Below are 19,391 nucleotides of genomic sequence, written 5' to 3'. Positions count from 1 at the left end.
TGCTGATTTGTCTGCCTCTCTCTTCCCACCATAAGCTCTATGAAGAGGGCACACAGCAGGAGCTTAAGAGATACATGTTCTTAAAAAATTATATGAGTGTTAAGTTCACTTGTCTCACATATCTTGTTGATCACTTTAGATGCATTATCTATTTAGGCCAATATATAGCTAAGAAAACTAAAGCTGAAATACTCTTAAATAACTTGTTGAGTCAGCAGTGATGGCCCTGGAATTACACCCAAGTCTGTCTGACCTGAGCTGAAGTCCTGACTGCCACTCTATACCCCAGGGCAAAAAAACGGATGACATTTATGGAGTTGTGTTAGTGTGAAGAGTGCAGGGACCCTCTATTTTTCAAAATGTTATTATATCATCATCTTAATGTCTCGTCAATAAAATGCTCTTCTACATTATGGATAAATTTTTCTAACCTTTATCATATCCCAGTTCTAACTTACTGACTTCTTAGCATCCTTTTCCAACTTGGTTATTTAGTTTCCCATTGTACCTTATTATGTCATTCCAGACATATTTTTCCTACCCTTTGCCTATGTTCTCCCCTGATTTTTGCAAAGCTGCAATAACATGGGAAAATGCATTAGGACTTGTTAATTTTGTTCAAAATATAAATACATTTTCCTGTACAGGTAGGGTGTGGAGAGTGTTTTGGAATAGGGCAGGAAAAAACCATGAGATGAGACTGAAAGAATAAAGGCTAGGAAAAATCATCCTCAGTTTGGAAACAATGGAACTAGATAATATTCCTAGCTAAGAAAACAAACATGCTTAAAGACTATATACTGTGACATGGGACTGAGTAACACACAGAAGGCTGAACACAATCTTTATTTCAAAAAGGAAAATATTTGAGAATGATTTACCCAGAGAGTTCAGTTTAATGGATAAACTTGTATAAGAACAGGATTACTCTATATGTTATATATGCAGTTATTTTCCTCATGAAATGAGAATCATTTACAGCATATAAATACACTTTCATTTGTTTCAAACAAAAAGTGGTTTGAAGAAAGAGACAAAGGGAGAGGTCCCAGTGAATTCAGAAAATCAGGTCAACTTGATTAACGACAAGGCAGAAAAGGAGTTGAAAACACCAATAATTCTTGCATAATCTGTTGCTGATTGTGGGCAGTGAGCTCAGGTGTGAGCCAAGGTACTGTCCTGGCCCACAACCCTGTGCTTTTATCCCAGAGAAATCTACTTACGCCCCACACAGACAGTTCCCAAAAAGAGACAATTCTGACATTACAGCTGTGTTCAACCAAGAGTTCTGGCCTTTTCAACCCGCTCTCGGCTGGTGTGTGGTCTCAGTTAATGCCTCCTCTATGGGCTCCCCATCTGTTGACCTTATCTCCCACCCCTGCCAGTGCACTGCACTTGAGGATCACTGTTTTAAGTTCCTTTGCTTTTACCTTTTCCCAAGGTGCAAACTTGCTCAATCTCTGGCTCTTTCTGCTTGTACTTGACTCTGCCCAACCAAGCCCCCAGGGTACACCCACTTGGCTGCTCCTTTCCTGGGGAATGGGAGTAGGCAGTTCACTATGTATGAGCAATCATCCATGTGATGAAGTCTGAAGGAACCCAGTAGCTTCCCAACTGCCCACCCACATACACTGGAAGCCTCTCCGAAAATGAAAATGCTGTCAAAAAGGAATACAGCCGATCCTCATTATTCCCAGATTTGCCTACTCATTAAAATGTATTTGTAACCCCAAAATCAATACTCAAGGAGCTTTCCTGGTCATTTACAGATATACACAAAGTGACAAAAATTTGCAGTTGCCCCACACAACATTCAAAGCTGGGGTCAAACAAGGCAATGCTCTGCCTTCTTGTTTCAGCTCTCATACTGTAAAAACAAGTGTCCTTTCTGCACACTATTCACTGCCATGTGTTTGTTTTTGTTTTTAATTTTTGTGCTTTTGGTTGGTGATTTCACTGTTTAAAATGGCCCCCCACCCCGCGCACGGTGCTGACGTGCTCTCCGGTATTTATATTGAAGAAGCTTCATTTAGGCATGACTGCTAGTGCATTTTCCATGACATCAATGTTAACGAATCAACAGTATATGGTAAATAAGATGTCTTTAAAACAGAAACGAATGAAACAAGAATATGGATTAATCAGTTGTTGAAAATACTGTGATCAGAGGCTCACAGGAACATAAATCTGTATTTCTCCTAGCAACAAGGCTTCATAATTGCTAATTCAGTGTTTGCAGAGACTTTATAAAAACATAACTACCATGAATAACAAAAATCAACTAAAGCTTCATCACGTTAGGGTTCTGAGGGACCACAGAATATATAGTAATGTGGCCTGGAGGGAGTTTTGGGTGGGCTCCACCCTTAGATCCTGACTATAGTAGGAAGTGTTGCCCCAGACCAGAGGAAGGCACAAAACCAGAGGTAAAGGAACTTCAGAGACAAACTTCTAATTCTTCTCGATATTTCTTGAGCCCAACCCTATTCCAAGGTTAATAGCATTGCTAAAATAGTCTGGCACACTCACTCATAAATAAATAGCTATCCAATGTGGTCACCAAACCCTTGAATTAAAAGCTACTTATTGGTAGAAAGAAAACAAGCTCTACACATCTTTGGGGGGCATTCTCTGGAGATCTAAACAAACAGGTCTAGAAAAGACAATCACTAACTTTCAAAAGTTTTTTAACAAGATTTTTCAAGGGAAAAAAATTGAATCATCATGAGTTTGGAGATATTGTTTTGTCTTCAGTCTAGAACTAGTATAGAAACAGAGGTCAAAATAAGGAGAAATAGGGCGCCTGGGTGGCTCAGTCGTTAAGCGTCTGCCTTCAGCTCAGGCCATGATCCCAGGGTCCTGGGATCGAGCCCCGGCATCAGCATCGGGCTCCCTGCTCAGTGGGAAACCTGCTTCTCCCTCTCCCGCTCCCCCTGCTTGTGTTCCCTCTCTTGCTATGTCTCTATCTGTTAAATAAATAAATAAACAAAATCTTTTTAAAAAAATAAGGAGAAATAGTAAAAAGAGAATAGTAAAAATAATAATAAAAAAGAATACTAAAAAAATTAAAAATAGAAGGAGTTTAGGGATAGTTTTTCGTAAAACCTAAAAAGGTAGTGTACAGTGAAGTCCCACAATTTCAGATGAACTCAGCTTTTCTAAGTATATAAGAAGCTAAGTCAACAGGACTGGAGGATGCTGGAAAACAGAAAACTGCAAAATGAATGGAATAAGGATTTGTAAAACAAATCTGCCTGGGCTACCTGTATAAAATTGCTTATTTGTTTTTTGTGTTTTTTTTTTTTTTTGAGTCATCTGAAAATTCTTTGGATGACTTTTTTCCATTTAAAGAATAATATGCAAATGAGATGGAATGAGGTCATCTTTGTAAAGTGTCTAGCACGGAGCCTCGCACATAGTAAGAGCCCAAAAATAACTTTTATTTTTTTTTTTTTTTTTTTTTTTAAAGATTTTATTTATTTATTTGACAGAGAGAGAGATAGCGAGAGCAGGAACACAAGCAGGGGGAATGGGAGAGGGAGAAGCAGGCTTCTTGCCGAGCAGGGAGCCCGATGTGGGACTCGATCCCAGGACCCTGGGATCATGACCTGAGCCGAAGGCAGACGCTTAACGACTGAGCCACCCAGGCGCCCCAAAAATAACTTTTAAAGAGTAGATTATCATTAAGCTTCTCTCCAGCTCAGACTTCTATGGATATAAGCATCTGGTACTGTCTTGCCATTCTGTGTCTTTTTTTTTTCCTAACCCGCGTCTGTTCCTTATTAAAACGCTGCAACACTACAGTGAAGGAAGAACTTCTTCAGTGATTTTGAGCATCAAAAAGCAAACCAACAGACACCAGTGGATCAGTGATAATTCTGAGTGACCTCCATCTTCTCTGACACAGAAGTGAGGACACCACTTGTTCAACATCACACACGGAGAGGAGCCATCCAAATGCACGTACTATTTCTCTCTAATTGTAGTTTTCTCCACTTGTAGTCGTAAACATGCCTCCCTGTCCAAAGCTCAAAGCAAATACTGGGTAAGAGTCTATATTCTCACTGCCAGAAGCCTCTGTTTTAAATCCTTCTCTAAAAAAAAAAAAAAAACAACAGAGCCTTGTTTATAAACTTTAGACCACTGCAGGGAAAAAAAATGTAATATGCAAATTAGACATTTTATAACTTTACAGTTAAATAATAAAGGCAGCATTCCAAACCTCAGCTACACATTTACATAACTGCATTACCAGCATTTGCATGAGCCATAATGAAAGTTAAGGGGAAAATCTTGCTTATTTCCTATTAACTCCAGAATAGAACATGATTCTTACTTGCCCTTGCAAAGAAAGCTTAACTGTTGTTTTTAAAACCAGACACTACACTTGCGTTCTTTTATGGTTCTCACTTGCCATGAGGGAGCAGCAACAAATTTCATAAGAAAGAAAAAATGTTTACTGAAAAATTACAGTTATTCCAAAAGAATCCACTAAATATTCAACTTTTCTTGTCATTTGCATTTGCCTCTAGCAGATCAGCTTTTCACTACACATACCATCTCTTTTTAAGATTAATTCATTCAACGTCAGTTTTTTTTCCAAATCTCTTTATGAACGTGCAGTAGAAAGAAGATCAGATGATACTGCCAGCAATTCCATCCTGATTAATTAATCAATAAGTAGTTATCAGGTGTCCCAAGAGCCAACCTAGCATGCACCCAATAAACGCATGTTAAGTTGAATTGAAATTAAATGTATTCTATTGAAGAAAGTAACTTATGGTGCATGGCTTGGTTTGGATGTCTCCAAATGCAGACCCTGAGATAGAATTTGGCCACAGGTAGTTTATTTGGGAGATGATCTCAGGAAGCACAAATGAGGCAGTGGGAAAAGTAAGACCAGAAAGGAAGATAAGCTACACAGGGAGCATTAATAAGATGAGTAATTGCTGCGGGCTTCCAACCCAGAAGGGGCACTAGGAGAAACCACATGAACGAAAATTTCTAAAATCCCAGGCATTTCCCCCATGAAGCCATCTTTACTCCCCTGCTCCTAGTCACATACCACCTGCTTCCAGAGATTGCAGACCAGAGTGAGGGCTGTGGTTCTGAAGTTCTCAGACTGGACTCTGCAAGTTCCATCATCCCCCCACCCCAGGCCCCACCCACTGTCAGAGGTGAGTCCACACTCCATTGGTCTTGGAAACAATGCTCTCTGCCAACAACCCTATCCCAGGTCCATAGGTTATTAACCTCATCTGAAATCTTGTTTTTAAATCATTATGGATGATTTGTACGATCAGGTGTTCAGCTCTTTTTGTTCATCTATGCCCTAAAATAATTTCCAAAGACTTTGCACCCCTACCTAACACATTTTAAGTTGCCATCTCTGCGTTATCATAAGTTTAAGTAGTTGCTAGATGTGACTCTCAGTGAGCTGTAAATATTGCAAGTCTAAAATAAAGCTGTTACTCCACTCTATTAAATGTTTCCAATGGAATCTAAATTCCAAAGGAATTTGACACACACCATTGTCCATTTAAAAATATAATTATACATGTGATCTTGTTTTATAACATTCCTCCAAGTCATGTTTCCATTCCATTTTCCCCCACAGAACTTTATCTTAATACAATAAATTATACTTGAAAGAATTTTCCTAAATAAGCCTATCATAATTCACTACTAAAAAAATAAGAAGAATGTAAATTTACATTTTTTTAAATTTCCTATGACTATATAGGTTCTACTGCATTGTTGTTTTTTTAATTTTTCTTGTGGCAACATATCATTATACTTATAACAATACAAATATATTTAAAATGTTAATAAACATAAAAATTCAAATTCTAAAAAAAAAAGTTCAAATTCTACCAGAAATTCATCTCTTATTAAATTGGACAGAATTGGTTTGTTTTTCCTAATTAGTTCATCTCTGCATGAATGAATATTACTTGTTGCTAGAATGACACAAAGGCCAGGATTAATGCCATTCCTTGTTTTCATAAGCAGCACTGAAAGAACTTTAAAAAAAAAATAAGTAGCTAGAAACGGAATAGATTTTGTTATAGCAATGTCCTTCAACTCTTTGAACTTTTTCAGAGTTACATCCTGAACACAGCATAATGGCCTAACAGCAAAGATTATTTGGAATAATCCTGAGCAGGTCTTCAGTTTTGTTTAGAGCAAAGAATCAGGAGCCATTTGAGTTGTAAAAGGCCCTGTTTGCCAGTCAGCTCAGCAGGTTGTTTTCTCAATATCCCTATTTCACAGGATCCCTTGGTTTGGTACTCAGAGCTTTTTCAACATCGCAAGAATAAGGGGGGAATGGGGAAAGGGCAAGTGTGAAAACAAGACGAAACCCTGCAGATTGTGTGTCTGTAGACAGAGCCATCTGAGAGAAGAGGACAAAGGGAATCTGAGGATCTGGAAGTTGATTTGGTGACATGCCCATGTCCCCGTGCACCCTTAGGGGAAGTCTTGTTCTTCCGGTGTACATATACACACACACACACCTGTTTACAGTTCACTGGCTTTGGAACAGACCTTATGACCCCATGTCCTTCTGAACCTTGCCTTGTGAAATTCAAAGGCCAGGCTTTCAAAACCCAAAAACTGAGAATTAACTCTTTGATTTGGCTATAGTGATGGGGTTTTGGAATATAGGTGAGGTTCGATGGGGTGAGGTCCACAGTCAACGACAAAGAAAGAATTCTTGAGACGTCTTTGGTGCAAAATGGTGGTTTATTAAACCATGGGGACAGGACCCATGGTAAGAAAGAGCTGTTGCACTGGGCTTGTGAGGGGTGGCTGATTATTTACTATGGGGTTGGGGGAGGTAAGGAAGAGGGAGGTTTCAAAAGGATTTTCATGTTAAAGAAGACTCACAGGATACCAGAGACCGTGCCATTATCAAGTTAAGGTTGTTTTTCCCTCTAGCAAGGCATTAACATGAAGATAGTTGGGAGCTTCCTGGAGGAACAATACACTCTGCCCACCTCAAGTATCTGTCAATGAGCTGCAGGTTATAAGGACATTTAATTGTATCTTAATTTCCTTCTGGAAGCTAGGTTATTGATACAAATGCTTTGTTCTTGTAAATTGCTAAGGCATTTGTAAACTGAGGAAGACTCAGGTCTCGCAGGATTGTGATCTTTATAGGTTAACTATGTGTTTTTCCTCTCCTTAGCTTTAGGGCATCCAGGAGTGGCTGAGGAGAGTCACATAGATCCCATCTGGGGTGGGGGGGTTTGGGGTGTCAACTTCTGCTTTGTCCTCAGCTGGCCTTCTGTTCCCTCATCAATAGCATCCTTTGGACAAGTTAATAAAACCCTAGTGCTCTGGCAGCTGCCTGAAAAGGAGGGAAGGGACAGGAGACAAATAGTGATCAGGGGAAAAAAAATACATTCGTGAAAATTTCAAAGTTGCACCTTGCCACAAATAAAATAGCCTGCTCAAAATACTAAGTGAACAGGGTGCGTCATAGGTGCCACAGAATTCACCAAGTCCAAATAATGTGATTCGGACCTTCAGTTAGTAGATCTAAGATTAGTGCAGAGAAGAAAAGAGGAGCAATGTCCAGGCAAAGGACAATAAGACAAAAAAGAAAGGGATGCTGGAAATCACCAAGGATATTCAGAAAAAGGTGGAAAGAACAGTTTTGGTGATGTTCATCTAACAGACAAGGGGGAGAAAGCACAGGAAAAGTTAAAGCGGGCAGTGAAGTGATATGAGGAATTCTTAATCTCAGGAAACAAACTGAGGGTTGCTGGAGTGGGGGGTGGGGTGGGAGGAATGGGATGACTAGGTGATAGACACTGGGGAGGGTATGTGCTCTGGTAAGTGCTGTGAATTGTGCAAGACTGTTGAATCTCAGATCTGTACCTCTGAAACAAATAATGCAATATATGTTAAGAAAAAAAAAAAGATAGCAGGAGGGGAAGAATAAAGGGGGGGAATCGGAGGGGGAGACGAACCATGAGAGACGATGGACTCTGAAAAACAAACTGAGGGTTCTAGAGAGGAGGGGGTGGGAGGATGGGTTAGCCTGGTGATGGGTATTAAAGAGGGCATGTTCTGCATGCAGCACTGGGTGTTATGCACAAACAATGAATCATGGAACACTACATCTAAAACTAATGATGTAATGTATGGTAATTAACATAACAATAAAAAATTTAAAAAAAATAAAGCGGGCAGTGAAGAATCAGTGGAGATTTCCATGTACAGGAAGCACAAGAGATGGTCATCTTTAATGATCTGTAACGTTCATTACGGCAGATGAAATTTGGACAGATCATCAAGATTTTATTCCACTTGAAGTATGCCAGGAAATTAAAATCTGCAGGTAGATAAACTCAAAAGAATAGCCTGACAGGTCTTCTTGCCTTCGTGGAAACTTTCCAGTGATGGGTTGTAGATTCTGTAGATGTTAAATGTGCCTTTATTTTACATGTAGTGTGTGCATGCATACATGTAGAATCTGAAACAGTCTGCTCCTATTTAATTATAGCAAGACATGTAGTTTCAAGTAGTCTAAACCTACTGGTTCCTAAACTAAATGATTTCTTTACTGAATGGTTTATTTTTTTTAATTTTATTATGTTATGTTAGTCACCATACAATAATACATCATTAGTTTTTGATGTAGTGTTCCATGATCCATTGTTTTCGTGTAACACCCAGTGCTCCATGCAGTACGTGCCCTCCTTAATACCCATCACCAGGCTAACCCATCACCCCACCCCCCTCCCCTCTAAAACCCTGTTTGTTTCTCGGAGTCCATTGTCTCTCATGGTTCATCTCTCCCTCCGATTACCCCCCTTCATTTTTCCCTTCCTTCTCCTAATGTCCTCCATGCTATTCCTTATGTTCCACAAATAAGTGAAACCATATGATAATTGTCTTTCTCTGCCTGACTTATTTCACTTAGCATAATCTCCTCCAGTCCCATCCATGTTGATGTAAAAGTTGGGTATTCATCCTTTCTGATGCCTGAGTAATATTCCATTGTATAGATGGACCACATCTTCTTTAGCCATTCATCTGTTGAAGGGCATCTCGGCTCTTTCCACAGTTTGGCTATTGCGGACATTGTTGCTATGAACACTGGAGTGCATATGGCCCTTCTTTTCACTACATCTGTGTCTTTGGGGTAAATACCCAGGAGTGCAATTGCTAGGTCATAGGGTAGCTCTATTTTTAATTTTTTGAGGCACCTCCACACTGTTTTCCAAAGTGGCTGTACCAACTTGCATTCCCACCAACAGTGTAAGAGGGTTCCCCTTTCTCCACAACCTCTCCAACATTTGTTGTTTCTTTCCCTGTACATTTTTGCCACTCTAACTGATGTAAGGTGGTATCTCAATGTGGTTTTGATTTGAATTTCCCTGATGGCTAATGATGATGAACATTTTTTCATGTGTCTGTTAGCCAATTGTATGTCTTCTTAAATTGGCAAAGAAGAAGTCAAACTCTCTCTTTTCACAGATGACATGATACTTTATGTGGAAAACCCAAAAGACTCCACCCCCAAATTACTAGAACTCATCCAGCAATTCAGTAATGTGGCAGGATACAAAATCAATGCACAGAAATCAGTTGCTTTCTTATACACTAACAATGCGACTGTAGAAAAAGAAATTAGAGAAACGATTCCATTTACAATAGCACCAAAAACCATAAGATACCTAGGAATAAACCTAACAAAAGAGGTAAAGGATCTATACTCTAGGAAGTACAGAACACTCATGAAAGAAATTGAAGAAGACACGAAAAGATGGAAAAATATTCCATGCTCATGGATTGGAAGAAGAAACATTGTTAAAATGTCTATGCCACCCAGAACAATCTATACCTTCAATGCCATCCCGATCAAAATTCCAACAACATTTTTCAAAGTGCTGGAACAAACAATCCTAAAATTTGTATGGAATCAGAAAAGACCCCGAATCGCCAAGGAAATGTTGAAAAAGAAAAACAAAGTTGGGGGCTTCATGTTGCCTGATTTCAAGCTATATTACAAAGCTGTGATCACCAAGACAGCATGGTTCTGGCATAAAAACAGACATATAGACCAATGGAACAGAATAGAGAACCCAGATATGGACCCTCAGTTCTATGGTCAAATAATCTTCGACAAAGCAGGAAAAAATATGCGATGGAAAAACGACAGTCTCTTCAATAAATGGTGCTGGGAAAATTAGACAGCCACATGCAGAAGAATGAAACTCGACCATTCTCTAACACCATACACAAAGATAAACTCAAAATGGATGAAAGACCTCAATGTGAGACAAGAATCCATCAAAATCCTAGAGGAGAACATAGGCAGTAACCTCTTTGACATCGGCCACAGCAACTTCTTTCAAGATACATCTCCAAAAGCTAGTGAAACAAAAGCAAAAATGAACTTTTGGGACTTCATCAAGATAAAAGCTTCTGCACAGCAAAGGAAACAGTCAACAAAACAAAGAGGCAACCCACAGAATGGGAGAAGATATTTGCAAATGACACTACAGATAGAAGGCTGGTATCCAAGATCTATAAAGAACTTCTCAAACTCCACACCCAAAAAATAAATAATCAAGTCAAAAAATGGGCAGAAGACATGAAAAGATACTGAATGGTTTATTTATTGAATTCAAGATGATCTCTTCTATAATAGGGCAAGTTGGCACACCAAAATGGTCTCAGAGTTACCTGAGAATTCAAAAGAAAACAGCAATAAAATCTGTTGTATCCTGTCTAAAAAAAATAGCAATAATGATAATAAGGACTGTAGCATTTGTCTCATCCTGGCCTTGGTACCAACCATCAAACAGAGACAGTCTGAGACCCTTGTATTTCATGACACCGAAGTAAGTGTTCTTCTGAAAAAGCCTATGGCTAAGAGAATAATGACTCTGTCCACTGAAAATGGGCACGTACTCATCCCTGGGACCTGTGCATGTGTTACCTTCCATGGCAAAAAGAGACTTTGTAGATGTGACTAATTTAAGGACCCTGAGATAGGGAGATTTTTTTTCCTGAATTACCTGAGTGGGCACACTGGAATCAGAAGGGTCCTTGTAAGTGAAAGAAGGAGGCATGAATGTCAGAGTCAAAGGAGATATAACAAAGGAAACAGAGATTGGAGCCCTGCACGGCCATGAGCCAAGGAATACAGGCAGCCTCTGGAAACTGGGAAAGGCAAGAAAACAGATCCTCCCACCCCCAAGCCTCCAGAAGGAACCAGCCCTGCTGACATCTAGCCTCACGAGACCCATTTCAGACTTCTGACTTCCAGAACTGTAAGATTTTTAAAAAGTGTGTTGTTTTAGATGCTCAGTTTTTGGTAATTTATTACAGTAGCAATAGGAAACTAATCCAGTGCCCCAGTTAAATGATAGGGACTTTCACAAATTAACTATGCAGATATATTACATATTAACTGTACATTAAAATTATGTAATGTCTCCTAAAATAAAACCCTTTTTAAATAACTATCACCAATGATTTTTGATTACCCTAGATAATCTAATGCAGATACAAAAATAAGCATATCACCAGGGTAGCCCCAAAGGAAATTGAGAGGTTGGTATCAGAAATTGAGGATTATTAAAAATCATGGAGGCTGACTAAACAGCAGGAAATTCATCAGCTGTGCTTTTCTTTCCTATTCAAGCAGTTATGCTTGCTCAGAAACCCATGAATGTGAAAGAATATGAAAGTATATCTTCAGTGGGCAAATACATGTTTTTTTCCTAAATTTGTGTTATAGAGAGCAGGATTAAAGGCCAGAGACCACTGGGGGTGGAAAAGTATTAGATTTAAAATAAAAAAAAATGGATCCAATCCAAAAGTCATGGGCCAGCTTAAATTCTGGTGAGCCTAATGATTTTTGAAAAATATCTGTTAGAACAGTTCTGTATGCCAGGCTCCAGGGTAAAACCACAAGTAGGAATTGATCTGTTGTATTTTATAAAATCCAAATGCTGTTTTTCTGTTTTTAAATCCTTTAAAAAAAAAAAAAAAAAAAAAAACAGAATCTGAAATAGGATGCAAGGGAAGAAATGGAAACAGCACATTTTAACTTTCTTGAGATGCCAGGCCCCACGTCTCTCCCTCTTTCCCTCCAGAGGGGGTCAAACTGTGCCCACTCCCTGCCCTCCAGGGAGTTATGACTCCTCGTGAGAGGCTATTCATCCAGGGGCAATCCTGGAGCATGTTTGAGAAATGTCCAGGAGTGACCAAAGCCTTGGAATTAGTGCACACGTTTAAATTCCCCGAACTGAGAAAGAACAAGTGAGAAAAACCAAAGGGTGCCCAAATGTTTGCAGCCTTGTTAACACTTTCTGAGAAGTCTAACTATTTAATAATAGTCCGGATTTCTGTCTTTGCTTCTCCCCAAAGTAACATGGTTATGCCTCTACGATCAGGTAGGAAAGCCTGTCCTCCTCCTGAAGTGATCTCAAATTTCAGCATCTGCTTAAGCCCCCAAATTCCTCCCACACTGACTTCACATGAACTTGAGATTTCTACTCCTGGGATCTGGGCATCAGATGGGGAGGTTTTGATAGGAGGAGCAAACGGAAAGCCAAGACAGTGGCCTTGGAAAAGTTTGTGAATTGGGTTCGGAGATGGAGAGACTTCAAAGCGCAGAAGCCTCCAGCATAAGCCTGTAACAGGCCTAGAAAGAGCATGAGCATTTCTAGTGATAGCAGAGAGACGGGGGAAATGCTGTCTCAGGCAAAACTACTAACTTCACTTGCAGCAATCCCTACAGCAATTCTTAAAGACAAGTAAGCCCTATGAAAAGCCTTCATGTGGAGGATTTTCGTGGAGGGCTGGCGGGTAATAAATAACACATCTCTCCCTTGTCCAGGTTTCGAATTAACAAACAATTGGGAAATAAGACAGAAAGAAAAATGCAGGTGGGGAACAAACCACTCTTCATGACCAATCTGGGCAAGGCTGGAGAATACACTTACATTGGAGGGACAAAGGGCTTCCCAAAACTGAACAAGAATTACCCAGGTCTAGGGGAGCCATCGTTAAGCATCCGCCTTAGGCTCGGGTCATGGTCCCGGGATCCCGGGGTCCTGGGATCGAGTCCCACATTGGGCTCCCCACTCAGTGGGAAGCCTGCTTCTCCCTCTCCCGCTCCCCCTGCTTGTGTTCCCTCTCTCGCTATCTCTCTCTCCCTTGTCAAATAAATAAATAAAATCTTAAAAAAAAAAAAAAAAAGAATTACCCAGGTCTATCCAGCTCTATTAGTTACCTATTGCTGTGTAACAAATAACCCCAAAACTTAGTAGCTTTAAATAACAAACATTTCTTACCTCACAATTTATGTGGGTCAGGAATCTTCATGCAGCAGAGCTGATTAGGGGTCCGGTTCAGGGACTCTCATGAGGCTACGATCAAGGTGTTGGCAGGGGCTGTGGTCATCTAAAGGCTCAACTAGGAGAAGACTGGCTTCCAGATTCACTGACTATTGGCAGGATTAGTTCCTCAGGCTGTTGGACTGAGGGCCTCAGTTCCTTGCTGGCTATTGCCAGAGACATTAGTGCCTGCTATGTGGACCTCTCCTTAGGGCCATTTCTAACGGAGCAGTTTGCTTGGCTTGAGGGTTCTATAATATAGAGAGGGGTCCAGAAAGACGGAAATCACAATCTTTTTGTAACCTAATCTCAGAAGTGATATCCCATCACTTCTGCCATATTGTTTGTTAGAAGCAAGTCACCAGGTCATGCCCACCCTTTAAGGGGAGGGGAAATTACACATGGGACATGATTACCAGGAGGCAAGGATCAGAGGGCAGAGCCCACCATGACAGATAAGTCAGGTGGTGCTGGGGGAGGGCAGCAGACTTCCCTTTGTCCTTGTCCCATCCCAGCAGAAAAAGTTCCAGCACCCTGTAAGCAGCCTGCCCCCAGGAGAAATGATAGAGGGTGAGGCACACTACTCACTCATGCTCTTTCATACCCACCAATCGAGTAAATGAATTCTGGAATGAGTGAGGGAGAAGTGGAGAGTCTATTAGCCTTCATCTGATAATGGAGAGGGGAGAAAGGAAAGAAGGAGGTCCTTCCAAATGGAAAGAAACACCAGGAGTAAGGAATGAGCAACCCCCCAGCACTCACAATACCCTGTTTATATTATGATGTCTAGTTTGCATGTAAAGAAATTGAAACTTATAGAGATTGAGTAACCCACAGTCATACAGATACTATGTGATGAAGCCAGAACCTATAAATACCCAATCCCTGAAAAAGTGCGATATTCTGTATTGTAATTACACTTCCCCATATTCAGAATCTGCTTGGAAGCAACTATTTGATGAAGACATTTATACTTGCCAGTGAAAACATCTCATTTCAGAAATGAGATTCAATTGTTCCTTCTGTGTCCTTAAGTATCCCCTAAATCTGATGTTTTAGGACAGGAATGAAACAATAGCTCTGACAGAAAATAAAACACACACCCGGCTTAAAAGCAGGCAGTCACTGGAGTCAACCACTGGCTGCCCGGGGATGCCGCAGACCCCGCACTTACAGCCAAGAGAGGTGCCCATAGCTCGTAGCCCAGACAGAGGCGGTGACACCCAAAGGTTTGTCCAGAGCGCACGGGTGGGATGTGTCACTCCTGATAATGTAACAGGTCACAAAAGCACTGCTTTGAACTTGAAACAAGATGCTTGCTTTTATCAGCTCCCCAGTCTCTCATGCCCTTTTGTTCTCTGATAGAGACTATAGATCAAACATGGCGACACTTAGTGCCCTGCAGCCTTTGAAGTTCCAGCCCCGTACAACAGCTATTTCTAGCCCTACATACTGCACAGAGATATCATGCCTGGGGACCTTTGTCTCTTCATGATTTCACATCTTTTTTTTTTTTTTAAAGAATGGCCAAAAAAATTATTTTAACAGAAAAATGGTCATATGTGTACCTTCATATGTAGTCACATTTATTCAATGGATATTTGAGTGCCCATGGGTGTCAGGCACTGTGATGTGTGCCACGAGTCAGACATGAATAAAACAAAGGATTTGTGTGCCAGGAGCACAGGGTCTAGTGTGGAAGAAACAAGTGGACTCCCAAAGACAATACAACAGATGCTATAGCAAAGGAATGTCCCAGGTCTCCAAGGAGGGTATGCACAGGTGAAGGGGACTCATAAAGACAAGAGACTCTAGGTCACGGACATACTTATGCATCTCTCCCTCTGGGACTCAGTGCACTAAGCTGCTCTTCCCTTACCCAGAACAAAAGAAGGCTGGGACAAGTGGGGTGGGGTGTGGAAAGAGACTAGATCAGGGTCCACAGGTCAGGATAAAGAAATCTGTATGAATAGTGTTTCCCAGAGAGAGAGGCATACTGTATAATCATGGCCAGCACAGTATTAGCAATACACCCAAATCCTCTGAGATCCCCACCCCTCAGAGGAAAAGATTCCATCTGAACAAGAAAAACCTGGGCCACAGTTTCACTGGCTCTCCTGAATACTTCACAGAAATGAGGTCTCATCACGAGACAGCACAATCAGTCCACCCCTTCTAAATGTGATAAAGTTCATGTCAGCATTAAGCAAAGACATCCAAAGGGTGGGGCCTACTCACGAGGATAGATGGTGTGCCAATGAGATAATACTGTGTAACACACCACCCCAAAACATAACAGACCAAGCAACAGTCATTCTTGTAGCTCATTGTCTCAGTCTGTTCAGACTACTACAACAAAATTCCACAGACTGGGTGGCTTATAAAGAACAACATTTATTTCTCATGGTTTGGAATGCTGGGAAGCCCAAGACCTTGGCGCTGGCAAATTTGGTGTCTGGTGAGAGCCTGAATTGTGGTTCATAGCCAGCCACCTTTTTGCTGTAACCTCATATGGCAGAAGGGGTGAGGGATCTCTCTGGAATTTCTTCTATATGACCACCCATCCCATTCGTGAGGGTTCTGTCCTCATGCCCTAATCACACAGGGGTTAGGATTCAACATATGAATCTAGGGGGAACACAAATATTTAGACCACAGCACTCATGATTCTGCAGGTTAGCAATCTAGACTAGGATAAGCTAGGTGGTTCTACTCCGGGCTGAACTCTGGGCTTCTGGGGGGATAACATGGCTCTGCTTCTAGAAATAGCCCAGCCTGCAGTGGGGGCACTTCAGTTGTGCTCCATTCCCTGTAGAAGAGTCTGGGCATGGTCTCATGACCTTGGCAAGGTTCCAGGGGAGGACAGAAATGCACAGGTCTTTTGAAACTGTTTTAAGTTTCTACTCTTGTAATAACAATTACCATGAACTTAACACAACAATCATTTATTAGCTCACAGTTCTGTAAATCAGAAGTTCAATAGAACATGACTGGCTTCTCTGCTCTGGGCATCACAAGGCTGAAAAAAGCTAGGCTGAGTTCATGTCTGGAGACTCTAGGGCGAACAAAATCTGCTTCCCATCTTATTCTTGGTGTTGGCAGAATTAAATTCCTGCGGTTGTAGGACTGAGGTCCTTGTTTCCTTGTTGGCTGTCAGTCAGAGGTCACTCTCAGCAAACCAGAGGCTTCCCACACTCCTTATCACAGGGTCCTCTCCAACCAGCAAGGATGCTTCCAATAGTTCCCAGGCTTCAGATCTCTGACTTCCCCAGTCTCTGACCTCCAGACCCAGATTGTCTTGTGGCTTGTGGGATTAGGTCAGGCCCACCGAATACTTTCTTTGTCTTAAGGTCAACTGATTGGTAAAGCTAATTATGTTTTCTAAAAAATCCCTTCTGCTACAATGTACTCATAACAGTGATAATTCATCATACTCACAGGTTCTGACCAACTCAAAGCAAGGAGATTACACAGGGTGAGGGTCACTGTGGTCATCTTGGAATTCTGCAGCAGAGGTCATCGACTGCTGGCTCATCATCACTTCTACCACATTCTAAAGACCATAGCAGGTCAGCCCATGTGCAGTGGAAAACAGATGCTACCTTTTGATAGAAGGAACTGCAAAGTCACATTGAAAGGAGGCATGGACACAAGGAGGGGTGAAAGGTTGAGACCACGTTTTGCAATCTGCCACAGACAGCATGCACGAGACTTCCTTACAAAGTCCAGCAGCAACACCCATAGCAGCTCTTGCTGCAACAAGGGGGCCAGGAGAGCAAGCCCATTTCTAATTCCAAGGATGAGAATATGGACAGGCAGCTAGTAAATGTCAGGTGCACACCGTCCCTAAAAGTAGACCCAGCCACCTTTATTTTCTGGCTGCCCCATTCCACAAAACCTAATCTGTCTTTGCCTCCTGCTCTTTCATCAGGGCAATAAAACATCAGGATGCTTCCACACCTCACTTCAGGGGGGCTGGGGGAACAGGAGACTCGCTGTTCCCAAACCAGAAACCTGAATATGTTAATATCCTTTCTAGATACCCTGCTGACTGTGTTTGTTCCCAAAGAAAAGGATGAGAGGCAGGTGCGGAGGAAATAAAAGCCACGACCAGTCCAGATGGGAAAGTCAAAACTGGCACTCGGGTTTCCTTTCAGTTATTCATATTTTAAGATTCACGGAGTTTTAAATCCCATCTTTATAGTAAGTCCTAGGAGCTCTCATCTCCTTCTGCTTAGAGAACTGAAGAGTCGGGGAGGCTCAAAGAGGTTACCTATAAACCCAGATGTAGAAAGAGACAAGAGCCCCAACTAATACAAAACTGTTGGTGGGGAGGGGTTTCTGTCCTCGGTGGAGTTTTATCTATTTATTATTAAAAATGTTGTTGAGGCTCTGGGGGCAGGGCTAGAGAAAACAAGATTTCAAGTATCAGCCACTTTTTTATTTCTGTTTTTTTGGAAGTGTTGAAATCATGCCCTACTTGTGTTTAAATGGTTTTTCAGAGTTCAATTAGTTCATAGAATGTAAAGAAGAAGGAGGGGAGGAGGAGGAGAAGGAGGAGAAGGAAGGGGAGGAGGAGAAGAAGGAGAGAAAGAAAGAGAGGGAAAGAAAGAAAAAGAAAGAGAGAGAAAGGAAGGAAGGAAGGAAGGAAAGAAGGAAGAAAAAGAAAGGAAGGGAGGGAGGAAGGAAGAAACAAGATGAGCTGCTGTATGATTTCTGGGCCACCTCGGAGGTGTGCACCAACTTCAGAATGAAAGCTTGTAGGGGACATATATTTCTTTGAAGGACTCTCAACAGCTGTCAAGAATCGTGCCTTTCTCTGCATACATCACGTCACTGCTGTCACATCTTGGCTAAATGGGCTAAATGTACCAAACTGCATAATTTCACAAGTCAGGTCTGCCAAACTCACAAGTTTCCACTGCTGCTTGGAGTCCAGCCAGCATCCAAGGGCAAGAGGAAAGCGCAAAGTCAAGAATCACTTTCAAGGAGAAACAGAGGCAAGAGTGGGTTGGAGGGAGGGAGGGAGACATTGAAAAGTGAATTGCACTGCGCCTTTATTTATTTGGAGACAGCACGGTTGGAGGGTTTGCAGATTGTTTCTCAGCTTCTTCAGATGACATGCAGATCACTGTTGTGGGTGGAGAGCTCAGAATAGTAATGAGTTCAGGGCAAACTTGAGCCCCTTTTCACATATTACTCCCCTTTGTCACCTTCCATTTATGTATACGCTATTGAAGTAGCAATGGACATATTTAACTTTCTTTTTCACGAAAATATTAGCTGGTGGTCTCTATTATTTCCACATTTAAGCAATAAAGCAGTGCTTCTTTTTAAATCTGACTTTTTCAGTTAAGTTTTTTGCCAGATCACCCAAAAAGACAGCTGAAGTCTATTAAATATGTTGATCACTCTTATTTGGAGAAGGTGTTGGCAATCTTTTGAGTGGGGTGCAATGCTGCTGATGTATTTTTCTGACAATCTACAGATGAGACAAGATAAAGGGGAAAGAATGGGAATCTGGGTGTTGATGTGGACCTAGGGAATGACTCTCCTCCACTCCCATCCTTCTACTTTACATCAACCAGAAAGCTGGGAAGCTCCTTAAAGTATAAATGCCAGCAGGGACCGTTAACCCCATCTGTCTCTGACACTTGGGTCTGCCTCTCTAGAAACCTTTCCGGGGCTGCTTATCCCAAGTCACCGCCTGCCTCTCTGGACAGTAGGGTCTCCAGCCTTGAAAATCATCCAGAGGAGGCCCTGATCCCCAACGTTCCTGTGGTTATGTTTCTTACTACATAATAATAGACAAACTGACTGGTACATTTAAATGCATTCATTCTATAGAAACCAAGTACAGCACAGGGGCTTGGGGGCACTTGGATTTACCTCGGGGACAAAACAGACAGGACTGGTGCTCTCAGGTGGCTTGCTCCCTCATAATTTCAACATGTTTCACTTTCAATTTGTTTTTCCTGATGGAATTATTAGAAAATTATCATTTTGACCGTTTTGATGGTATATGAC

General features: G+C 41.4%; 1 protein-coding gene across 2 annotated transcripts in view; it reads right to left on the bottom strand.

Annotated features, from left to right (window-relative positions):
• Positions 1-19,391, bottom strand: part of LOC144379080 (uncharacterized) — a 217,304-nt gene that overhangs the window by 80,409 nt on the left and 117,504 nt on the right. The window lies entirely within an intron of this gene.

The sequence above is a fragment of the Halichoerus grypus genome, chromosome 1, assembly GCF_964656455.1.
Source record: "Halichoerus grypus chromosome 1, mHalGry1.hap1.1, whole genome shotgun sequence".
NCBI lineage: Eukaryota > Metazoa > Chordata > Mammalia > Carnivora > Phocidae > Halichoerus > Halichoerus grypus.
This window is presented reverse-complemented; position numbering and strand designations above follow the sequence as displayed.